The sequence below is a fragment of the Dysidea avara genome, chromosome 9 (genome assembly GCF_963678975.1).
Source record: "Dysidea avara chromosome 9, odDysAvar1.4, whole genome shotgun sequence".
Lineage (NCBI taxonomy): Eukaryota > Metazoa > Porifera > Demospongiae > Dictyoceratida > Dysideidae > Dysidea > Dysidea avara.
This window is the reverse complement of record NC_089280.1, coordinates 6,441,659-6,452,636: the sequence shown is the minus strand read 5'-3', so window position 1 is coordinate 6,452,636 and position 10,978 is coordinate 6,441,659. Positions and strand designations below refer to the sequence as shown.

At 37.2% G+C, this 10,978-nt stretch overlaps 1 long non-coding RNA gene across 1 annotated transcript; it reads right to left on the bottom strand.

The window, feature by feature from the left end:
- Nucleotides 1-2,374: 2,374 nt before the first annotated feature.
- Nucleotides 2,375-3,917, bottom strand: LOC136265786 (uncharacterized). The gene is made up of 8 exons (XR_010705735.1): nt 3,327-3,917; nt 3,189-3,260; nt 3,104-3,136; nt 2,983-3,048; nt 2,875-2,929; nt 2,727-2,821; nt 2,582-2,672; nt 2,375-2,527 (listed from the first exon to the last, which is right to left on the bottom strand). It is a non-coding gene; the product is annotated as an uncharacterized lncRNA (long non-coding RNA).
- Nucleotides 3,918-10,978: the final 7,061 nt, after the last annotated feature.

Below are 10,978 nucleotides of genomic sequence, written 5' to 3'. Positions count from 1 at the left end.
GGTGAGAAGTCTCAGATCTTTTCCAAACTAACAGCATAGACAGACTATGCACCCAACCGTATCGAAACACTATGAGGAATAGTTGGCTTCTCTTGCCCTGGGTGGTAGGGCAGTTTGAATTCGAAACTTTGTATTTCTTTGTCTGTTTTTTCAAAAAAGCAACCCTGTGCCGGGCACCCAGCAAATCATTTACTTATTTCTGTGCGTACTTTTCAACTACAACAACTCTGGATACGATTTGGCTAAGTAGCAAGTTTCATCCGGTCCTTTGTGTGGAGCACGAAATTTTAAAAATAAATCTTGCATCTTGTGAGATACTGAAAATGATATTTCTGTGAAGACAACAATCGTGCCTCCGGTTTCATGGTGGATCAAGCAATGGGATACTACAATGAACATCCCACAATGGTAGGGGGATTGATTTGTAAAAGTTGATTTTTCGGATTGCGGACCCTATGTATAGTAAGGAATTTATTTGACACTTGGGGTTGGTTTTGTTTTGTCTGGAATTGCTGGCTGTTTGTTTGAAGGCTCACCTGAAATGCTAATTATCGCGCGATGTTTTGTTACATGAACTAGCGTGTGGAACAAGCCACGTTTGTTTATCAATTAGTGTTCTACTAGCAAACAAGGAAGAGAAATGCTAGTACAGTTTATAAAGATGGGAGCCTCGCGAAAGATGCCATGCTATATAGGAAATTCATATCGCAACCTTCACCTGCCTTCTCTAGTAAGTTGTACATGAACTTATAGTAGGTTTTTGCCTATTTCTGAATGTTATAGTACTGAACATGCATGGCTACATTTTATATCAGTGTTGTCAGCTGCTTAACTGTTAGGGCCGCAACTGTTGTCTACTATGTTAGCACCCTGAATAAATACAAGGAATTTTGTTTAAATATTATTAAGATGCACTAGGCTACAAACTTTCAAGGGTTACCAATAAGGAATGGGTCAGACCAGATCAAATGAGCTACATAGAACACTTTTAAAGTGCTACATTACTTTATTACATGTTGCCAACATCGGTGAGACCAAGGGAGAGAATAGGAAAAGTAAACGTGTTCACTTATTGGTGTTGCCATACTTCCAACACCTGATTCAGAATCAATTACATGTGATGTATTGTGAGTAGTGTGAAGTGTTTGGTGAATCAATACAAATTGTTCCATTCTGTGTTTGATGGCTCCAATTAGAAAGAAGTAGCCATAGGGTATGACAACATATACTGGTCACTGCAGCATTTACACACATCTTTTTAAAATTAACGTATAGTTTACGAACTCACTTAGTCACCTGACATGTTAACGTAGTCACCTACACATGTTCACTTAGTCGCCTGTGTGCCCTCAAGAAATTTTGTTTGTGATAATCTTTAAATTAGAGTAACTGGCTAATTTTGTTTTTCTTGCTATTGTGATGCAAAGGAAGAGACCCATATAAAGACTTCAACTGTAGCGTTCTCAGATAACCCTGCAGAGAGTTCAGCTAGAGTCAAGTCACCCTGTAGAGAGAATCCTGTAAAGAGTTCATCTACATACAAGCAGATCACCCTGTAGAGAGTTCAGCTACATTTCAAGTCACCCAGTAGAGAGATCAGCTGCAAATTATCCTGTGGGGATTAATTGACATGTAATAAATATATGCTCTCTTTTTATATTATGAACTCTTGATATATGCATTATATATATAATTTGTACATTTACTGATAAAATCAGAATAAGTTAAAGTATTTATAAAATCTGCTTCATCTTTTTCTTTTTCCTGTGGTAAAGAAAAATATATAGGTTAAAAAGCCCCAAAGCTGGCCATAGGCTGGCTTTGGGGTATACAAATATAAAAAGAAGTGAAATCTAATCAAAAACAGCCAAGCTGTAAAAAAAGGAGTGCGGCCCTTGAAAAGGCTATGGTGAAAAAAGATGTGAAATCCAAGGTGGCGGTCAAGAAATGGCTGTGATGGTAGGTTAATGGTAAAATTTTAATAACGACAATTCAGGTGAATTTGTGCCAATTGACCAAGCGGCACCAAATTCACCTGAATTGTCGTTATTAAAATTTTACCATTAACCTACCATCACCATGCAAAACATTTGAAATACATAGGTGTATAACTGATGTATTATTATGATATACACCAAGGATACACATGTGTGGCACATCTGTTATACACCATGGTTGTACCTGTGTATAGATACCATTTACACTACTATGTATAATATATGAGTATAATTGACTTATACACTACTGGTTAACCACATGTATAACCTCTGTTTACATAAGTATAATATGTGCATATGTAAGAAATACATATTTGATATACTCACCAATGTATAATTGTGGTGTAACTCAATGTAGTATATCTGATGTGAATATCTTTACTATTATAAGATTAGAGGTTTCATATTAAAAAATTTAAAATTGTACAACATTGAGTAAACAACATGAAATGTGTCCAGTAGTGTTCACTTTGATAAAAGTAGCAGGTACATCATTCTTCTTCTATATAGGTCTCATCATCAAACGACGTCTACAGACAAAAGAAATCACTTAACAATGATTCAAATGCTTTTTGTGGCCTTACCAATGAAACGAAGCTGATAAATTCACCAGATGTACATGTGTGGACATAATTCTTCTTCCTAGTTCACATCTCCTAAACTCCACACACTGTTCTACAATAGAAAAAGGTGTATTCTCCAATAGACAACTATGAAAAGCTATTATACCTGTTCACTGCATAAACACAGTTAACTCAATCATGATCATGTGCCTGGCATCTACACAATGAAGTATCAGTAGCATGTGATTCTACAATTCAGCCCTACAAAATGAATACTTTAAAATAGTTAGTCAGTAATACGACAACAGACATACCTGTAACTATTGAAATGCTGTGCAATCATAATAAGCAGCAGCAGTTCCATTGCCACTATCATTGAAAAGAAAAATTAAAGCTGGCAAGAAAGAAGCACTACTGCTTACCAAGCTATTATTATGTCAGTGCATGATGCAGCAAACTATGCCGCCAAAGCAACTTCCATACAATACCTGCATTGAATCATCAGCCCGTAAAACAGTATAGACAACAAGTAAACTAACAAACCTTTTAAATGTGCTTTTGTACCTAAAGACAAAACTACATAAACAGAAACTTTAATGAACCACACGCACAATTCATGTACGCTTACCGTGATACTAGTGGAGCACGACGCCTTGACCTAGTCTTGAGAGCGATACAACTACGCGCGTCTAGCTAACACCTAAAAGATTAATATTTAGTACACCACGGCAATAAGAAGTGAACATTAATAGCTACACTGACTCACCTCTGGAGGCGGTGCTCACATAAAAGTGCCTCCGACCCGACAGAACAGTGCGCAATGAAACAAAGTATCATCGATAAAAACTCGGATGAAAAGAACTGCGCTAGACTTCACACACTGCTAGTCTGAGCTCTCGGCAAAAGAGGTCTAACCGCATCCGGTTGTAAAACTAGTGTTGCTTATAAATTCGAACACTTACGAATCACGTGATTTGATACTCTGGAAGAGCTCATCGTCCTAGACCACCGCGCAAATTCCTACAGTTATGTGGCAAACTGGACAGACAGTAACTAGTTAGTTATTAGTGTTGATTCCGCTGTGAATACTACCTTCACTACTACATTCCTCTTGGTGAGTGGATATGTTCATAGATCCTTAGAGTGTAAAGGATCTATGATATGTTTGTATTGTCCTTTACAGATTACTTAAGCATGTTATACTTTATGTACTAGTCTCACCTGGCTAGACCACTTTATCTTTGTAGGGAGAAAAATGGGTGTGGTCCAGTTTGAATAGTCGCACTCATTCTGGACACACCTCTAAGCATGACATCACTGCTTTTGCACGTGTTAGTCCCACTGTGTCATATTATGTGTCTCACTGTGTCATAATATTGTATGTCTCGCTGTGTCATTTTGTATCTCCCACTGTGTCATATTGTATAGCCGGTCACCATCATTGGTACGACGCTTTGATAGACCACCACCATCCGAAGTGTAGGTTAAGAGTGATGTATCAAGTATTATGTACAGATAATTTAGTTTGTATGTATGTTCAGGAGTCCAACAAATCTCGCATAGCCAGACTGACTAAGCCTTTTGCTATTGAGCAACATGCTTGTTTTGTATCCTGTTGTGTTCAAGCAAACACTGTGCCACATTTTAAAGTATAATAGTCTCAGAACCTAAACAGTAAGAAGATAATGGCTTTGCCAATTTGCACCAAGCAGTGGAACTTCCCCTGAAAAAGTTGGTCTAGCTATGTGAGATAGGAGGGTGTCCTGATATTCAAAATGAAATATAAATTCATTACAGTGGAACCTGTGTATTAAAGACACCTTGGGATCAACCAAAAATGTCCTGATTATTAAGATGTCCTGATTTTCCAGGTCAGTTTACATGTAAAAGCTGGTACTTTGGGGCCTCAACTAAGTGTCCAGGTTATGCAGGTGTCCTCTGTAAAACAGTAATTGTATATTCAGTCGAACCTCTCTAATCCAACACCTGCATAATCCAGAATCCGACTGAAATGTCATTTACCAACATTTTTGTATAGAAAACAACCTCTGTAATCTGACAACTCTGTACCCCATAATCCGACACAAACTGTGATTCTCTAGACTTGGAAATGCATTGTTTTTGACCTTTGTAATCTGACAGAGAATAATAGCGGCATTAGAATAATCACAGAAAATAATTTTTAAGCAACCAAAGTATTTAATTGGTTGACAGTAATAGAAAAAAGCTGTAATACTTACAAATTCTAAAATTAATTCATGTTTAAAACATTGTGTGATCTGTTTTACCTGTTATTTACTGCATAATCTGACATATTGTATAATGTCGGATTACAGAGGTGACTTGATAATCCAACAACCTCCTTTATTCAGCAAAATCTATGGCTCCCATTGAGCGTCGCATTAGAGAGGTTTGACTGTATACTGTAAAACAATCATTGTACAAACTGTTTGCTCATGGCTAAAATGACAGCTAAGAAGTATGTGCAATATGTTTCTGTAAAATTAATTATTGTGTACAGCCTACTTTGTGTCTGGTAACTTTTCAGGTGTGATATGTGTAGAGCAACCCTCTATGAGCACAATGATCTAATTCATGGAAATTTTGGCACCACAATGACCCAACCAACCTGGTGTAACAAATTTTGTATTGCAAAATGCAATAAAAGACATATCTCATGACACATAATAGATACCTCAGATTTTGTTGGAAAAGTAGTGCATGGCAAATAGATACCTCAGATTTTGTTGGAAAAGTAGTGCATGGCAATTTAAATGAGCTATAGAAGAAGGAAATTGGAGAAAATTTTAGTGCATCGATTTTTTTAAATTCCACGTAGGGCTACTACAGTAACTGAGTGTCATATGTTTGTACAGGTATGTGTGAAGGTCATCCTAGTTGATTACAGTGTTTATAGGGATTAGTGTACTGCAAGGATTCCATGTATATATGTATTCCTATTCATAGTGTGGGTGGCTACTGAAAGTTTTATGGTGTGTACTCCTGTTTCTACAGTACCTACACGATGTGATGGAGAAGGCTACACTGCAGGAGAAAACTGTGGTCTCCCCTGGAACTTACATCAGTGATCAAGCTTATCCTTTTTATGAACGAGATAAGTGAGCCTACATGTGTGTATAGGTAGGCTACAGTACATTACACATGCACACACACATATGCATAATAAATAGGGACCTGCTGATTATGCTGATAATTTTACCTATTATGCTATGCTGCACTGCTCAAAAAATTCACCTATTATGCTTAAATTAATGCTCAATATTTACCTATTATGCTCGATTATGCTCAATGTTCATGCCTTAGTTCATATGCTTTGCTACTAGTTTAACACTATATAGAAAGAAAAAAATGAGTGGCTGGAACACAAATAATAAATTCTTGCTGCATGCCTGCATGTAAGAGACAAGATCGATATACTCTAATAGAACAGTCAGTTTGATGATTGTTCTATTAGAGTTACTGACTGCTCTATTAGAGTATATCCATCTTATTTTGCAATTGTCATTTTCCCAGCAAGAGTTTACACTATCGTACAAATATTTAACCTATTATGCTGGCATTATGCTCAATGCTTTTAGGTACCTATTATGCTCAAAATTATGCTAACATAATCGGCAGGTCCCTAATAATAAATATTAATGCTACACAGTACACACATGCAAATGCACACACACATATGCATAATAAATATTAATGCTACACAGTACACACATGCAAATGCACACACACATATGCATAATAAATATTAATGCTACACAGTACACACATGCAAATGCACACACACACACACACACACACACACACACACACACACACACACACACACACACACACACACACACACACACACACACACACTGTTTTTACACTATGATGACTAAAATACTTGAATTGGCATTTTCTGGTTATACTCTGGTGGCTAAATGAAACCAGACCAGTGAGTGATATGAGATCAGCCATAATTTGAGACAATTATGATAAATTACTGAAATTCCTCTATAATCCATCCTCAGAGGATCTACGAAATTTTCTTGGAGGAAGCAACAGCAGCCTGTATGTACCTCATAGATTGTCAAGTTTCACTTTGTCATGCTTCACGTTCCAGTGGTGGTCTGGTAAAATGGCAATCATTGCTGTAAACTGGCATTACAATGGATGTTCATGACTGTACACAAACAAAGAATGTTGGGTGTAATCACATACATATAGTTAAAGAATCTGTGAATAATTCTACACTGTGCGTAGTAAGTGACCAATCTACAATGAATCATTTTTATTATAGACTAAAGTCTCCATCACACTATACGAAAGTATGCAGCTTACTTTTTGGTCTCTTGTATGACTTAACTGAAATCATACCCATAGTGCTAAACATTATAGAGTTATGAAGGCGTCAGCAGAAAATTTGGCTAAATAGAAAATTCCATAGTAACGAGTTTGGTCTGGGATGTGCAGACATGTGGTCGCGCCTACCCAGTGAATCAGCATTTGAGACAATTATGATAAATTACTGAAATTTCTCTATAATTCATCCTCAGAGGATCTATATATGAAATTTTCTTGGAGGAAGCAACAGCAGCCTGTATGTACCTCATAGATTGTCAAGTTTCACTTTGTCATGCTTCATGTTCCAGTGGTGGTCTGGTAAATTGGCAATCATTGCTGTAAACTGGCATTACAATGGATGTTCATGACTGTACACAAACAAAGAATGTTGGGTGTAATCACATACATATAGTTAAAGAATCTGTGAATAATTCTACACTGTGTGTAGTAAGTGACCAATCTACAATGAATCATTTTTATTATAGACTAAAGTCTCTATCACACTATACGAAAGTATGCAGCTTACTTTTTGGTCTCTTGTATGACTTAACTGAAATCATACCCATAGTGCTAAACATTATAGAGTTATGAAGGCGTCAGCAGAAAATTTGGCTAAATAGAAAATTCCATACAAACGAGTTTGGTCTGGGATGTGCAGACATGTGGTCGCGCCTACCCAGTGAATCAGCACTGCGGTGCACCATTACTCATGGAAAACAACAGCACTTGCATGTGTCCAGCTCATTAAAATTTTCATTAGAGATAGGTACTATAACCAATCATATCAAAGAGGTGAGCATATGCTCGCTTCCAGTGGTTTTACACGTTTCTCTACACCTGAATAGTCCGTACTAAATATATATTATGTAAGGCCTACTTGTTCTTTCAGTGTGTGCTATCAAACGTTTGGGTAGCTGGCCTTTGTAACAAAATTTATTAAGGAAGAACAAGTAGCCAGGTGACTATAGTGTTACTACAGGTGACTATATTAATATCACAGTCTTGGCCAAATGTATGTATGCATGTTGCTAGTTACCACTGTGGCTTACATACTGTTCTTAAAAGTTAAATTGACTACCTACCTTATATAGGACTTAATAATAATTTTCAAGTATACAGATCCTCCTAATACTCTGTGTATGATATGACGATGAAGCCAATGTTCCCGGTACTGCAGCGGTATAAATGTGGTGTACGACATTACCCAAAAGCATAGATGTTATGTACGCCAACAGTCACATTCCACCAGCAACTGTTAAGTATGCCTAAATACTGTATAATTAAAAAAGCATCGATGAAATGACAACAAATGCTAGAAATTTTTGAGGGATGAAATTCTTGCAAATTTGTGAATATTGACAGTTTTCTATATAATTTTATATTGATGAAATCATTGAGTGATTACCTTAGTGAAGTAATGTATAATGATGCTCTCTAGATTTTGTGAATTTAAAGTCATGTTTTACACAGTTTTTCACAGTTTTGTCCCTCATAACCTATAGCCTGGGTGCACTTACTACTGATATTCTTGGTATGATAGATTCAACCAGTAAAGTGTGCCAGATTCACTCAGTAGGGAGTACTCAAGTTGTACGATGACCTTTGTGCACTAACAACCGATATCCTTGGCAGATTCGGTCAGCAAAGAGTACTGAAGTTATAATGACAGACAATCGGTAAGTATGATCATGGCCTTTGCATACTAATAACAGCTTATATTCTTGACAGATTCAGTCAGCAAAGTATACTCAAGTTATTCAATGGACAATAATGACCATGGTCTTTGTATGATGGACAACTTGCAATAGCCTTTTGTGCACTAACAATCAATATCATTCGGCCATCAAGGAGTACCCAAGTTTACGGCAGACAACTGCTAAGTATGACCACGGCCTTTGTATAATAATGACCGATATCCTTGGCAGATTCACTCAACATAGAGTACCCATGTGTACGATGGACAGCTGGTAAGTTTTCACTAGCATTTGTTCACTAACAACTGATATCCTTTGCAGATTCAGTCAGCGAAGAGAACTGAAGCTGTATGACATACAACTGGTAAGTACTGTATGTCTGAGCATTCACAACTTTACAACTGTTCTGAGCATTTACAACTTTACAACTGTTCTTTTGCAGTTTCTTTCAGTCAGTTATAAAGTTGTACCATAAATTTTATACTGGTAATTGTAGCCTATGTGCTCTTTAAAATAACTATGTCTTGGCAGATGCAGCCTGGTGAAAATAGTACTACATGTATGGCTTGAATTGATGTACAGCAACCACCAACTGGGTCAGGCCTGGTGTAGATGAAGAAAAGCCACCATGACAGAGAACATCTTAATGTTTTTTTTCTATACAAATGTAATTCTACATAAAGGCAAGCTTAGATTAATGCCACTTGGGATGACAATGGAGCTGTTGTTGTGTGTGTTACAGTTTATTGAATTACATTTTTATACATAAATTCTTTAAAAATAGCACAGAATACATAAGAATTTAATAATAAGTTAGCTGTATGTACTGTGCCCACGTAGCCATGCCAACAAGCTGTGGTAAGCTATACTACATTGTGTATATCTATTACATATGTACACATGATGTATACACACCAGTGTATAGCAGCCAATTTGTAATACACAGGATATACAATTATAGTATATCATATTCATACATACCTGTGTAAATTGAATGTATAATTGAGTTATGCCTACTAGTGTGCACCTGAGTATATCAAACTTTTTGCACAGTGCATCACAGCCATTTCTTGGCCGCCACCTTGGATTTCACATCTTTTTTCACCATAGCCTTTTCAAGGGCCGCACTCCTTTTTTTACAGCTTGGCTGTTTTTGATTAGATACAGGGGTATACAGGGGTATACACCGGTATACATGGGTATACACTGGTATACATGGGTATACACTGGTATACATGGGTATACACTGGTATACATGGGTATACACTGGTATACATGGGTATACACTGGTATACATGGGTATACACTGGTATACATGGGTATACACTGGTATACATGGGTGTACACTGGTATACATGGGTATACACTGGTATACATGGGTATACACTGGTATACACCGGTATACATGGTTAGACTCTATTTAGGCTGTTTTGGGTGGGTAATGAATCTCATATACTCCACCTTGTTTTCTAATATGCTCCACGCCTTTAAGCACAATATGACATATGCTCAAAATCGGATTTGTCCAATCGCTATGCGTTGTTCACGTGCAGTGATTTAACGAGCGCGATTATTTAGTCACATGAGGACGCATAGTTGCCATGGCGCTAGTATTATCGTAAGAAAACCAGCCGCTTTTGCCGAGCATACAGCAGAAACAGCCATGGATGAGGTAAGTGATCTGAGTGTAATGTGAAATCATGGGTATACTAGTGCTGTACACCTACAAAATTTTTGTCACCGGTTAATTGCCTACCAATAATTGGCAATAACCAGTTAATTGGTTTGTTTGTATATTGGCAGACATAATGCGAGTCAACAAGCCTGCTGGAAGGTTTAGGGTGGTACCAAAGTGACCATCAACATCTTGTCTAGCAGTAACAGTTATTACAATCACATTCTTTGAGGTTATGTTATGATGTTAACGCTTATCAGCAGGGGTAATTTATGGTTTACTAAGTGGGTGGGCAATAACCGGTTTAAAGGTTTCTTCACCGGTTATTGGGTGACCTAGACAACACCGGTTAATAACCGGTTAATTGGACACCAGTGTACAGCACTAGGGTATACACTGGTATAAATGGGTATACACTGGTATACATGGGTATACAGTGGTATACATGGATATACATGGGTATATACACAGTTATACATGGGTATACAGGTGATTTGTTTGTAGCTGAACTCTCTACAAGGCGATACTTCTAGGTGATCTCTCTACAGGATTCCTTGTTTCTAACTGAACTCTCAACAGGGTGATCTGTTCATAGCTGAACTTTCTACTGGGTGATTTGTTTGCAGCTGAACTCTCTAAATGGTGGTTTCTTTGGAGCTGAACTCTCTACAAGGTAATTTCTTCTAGCTGAACTCTCTACAG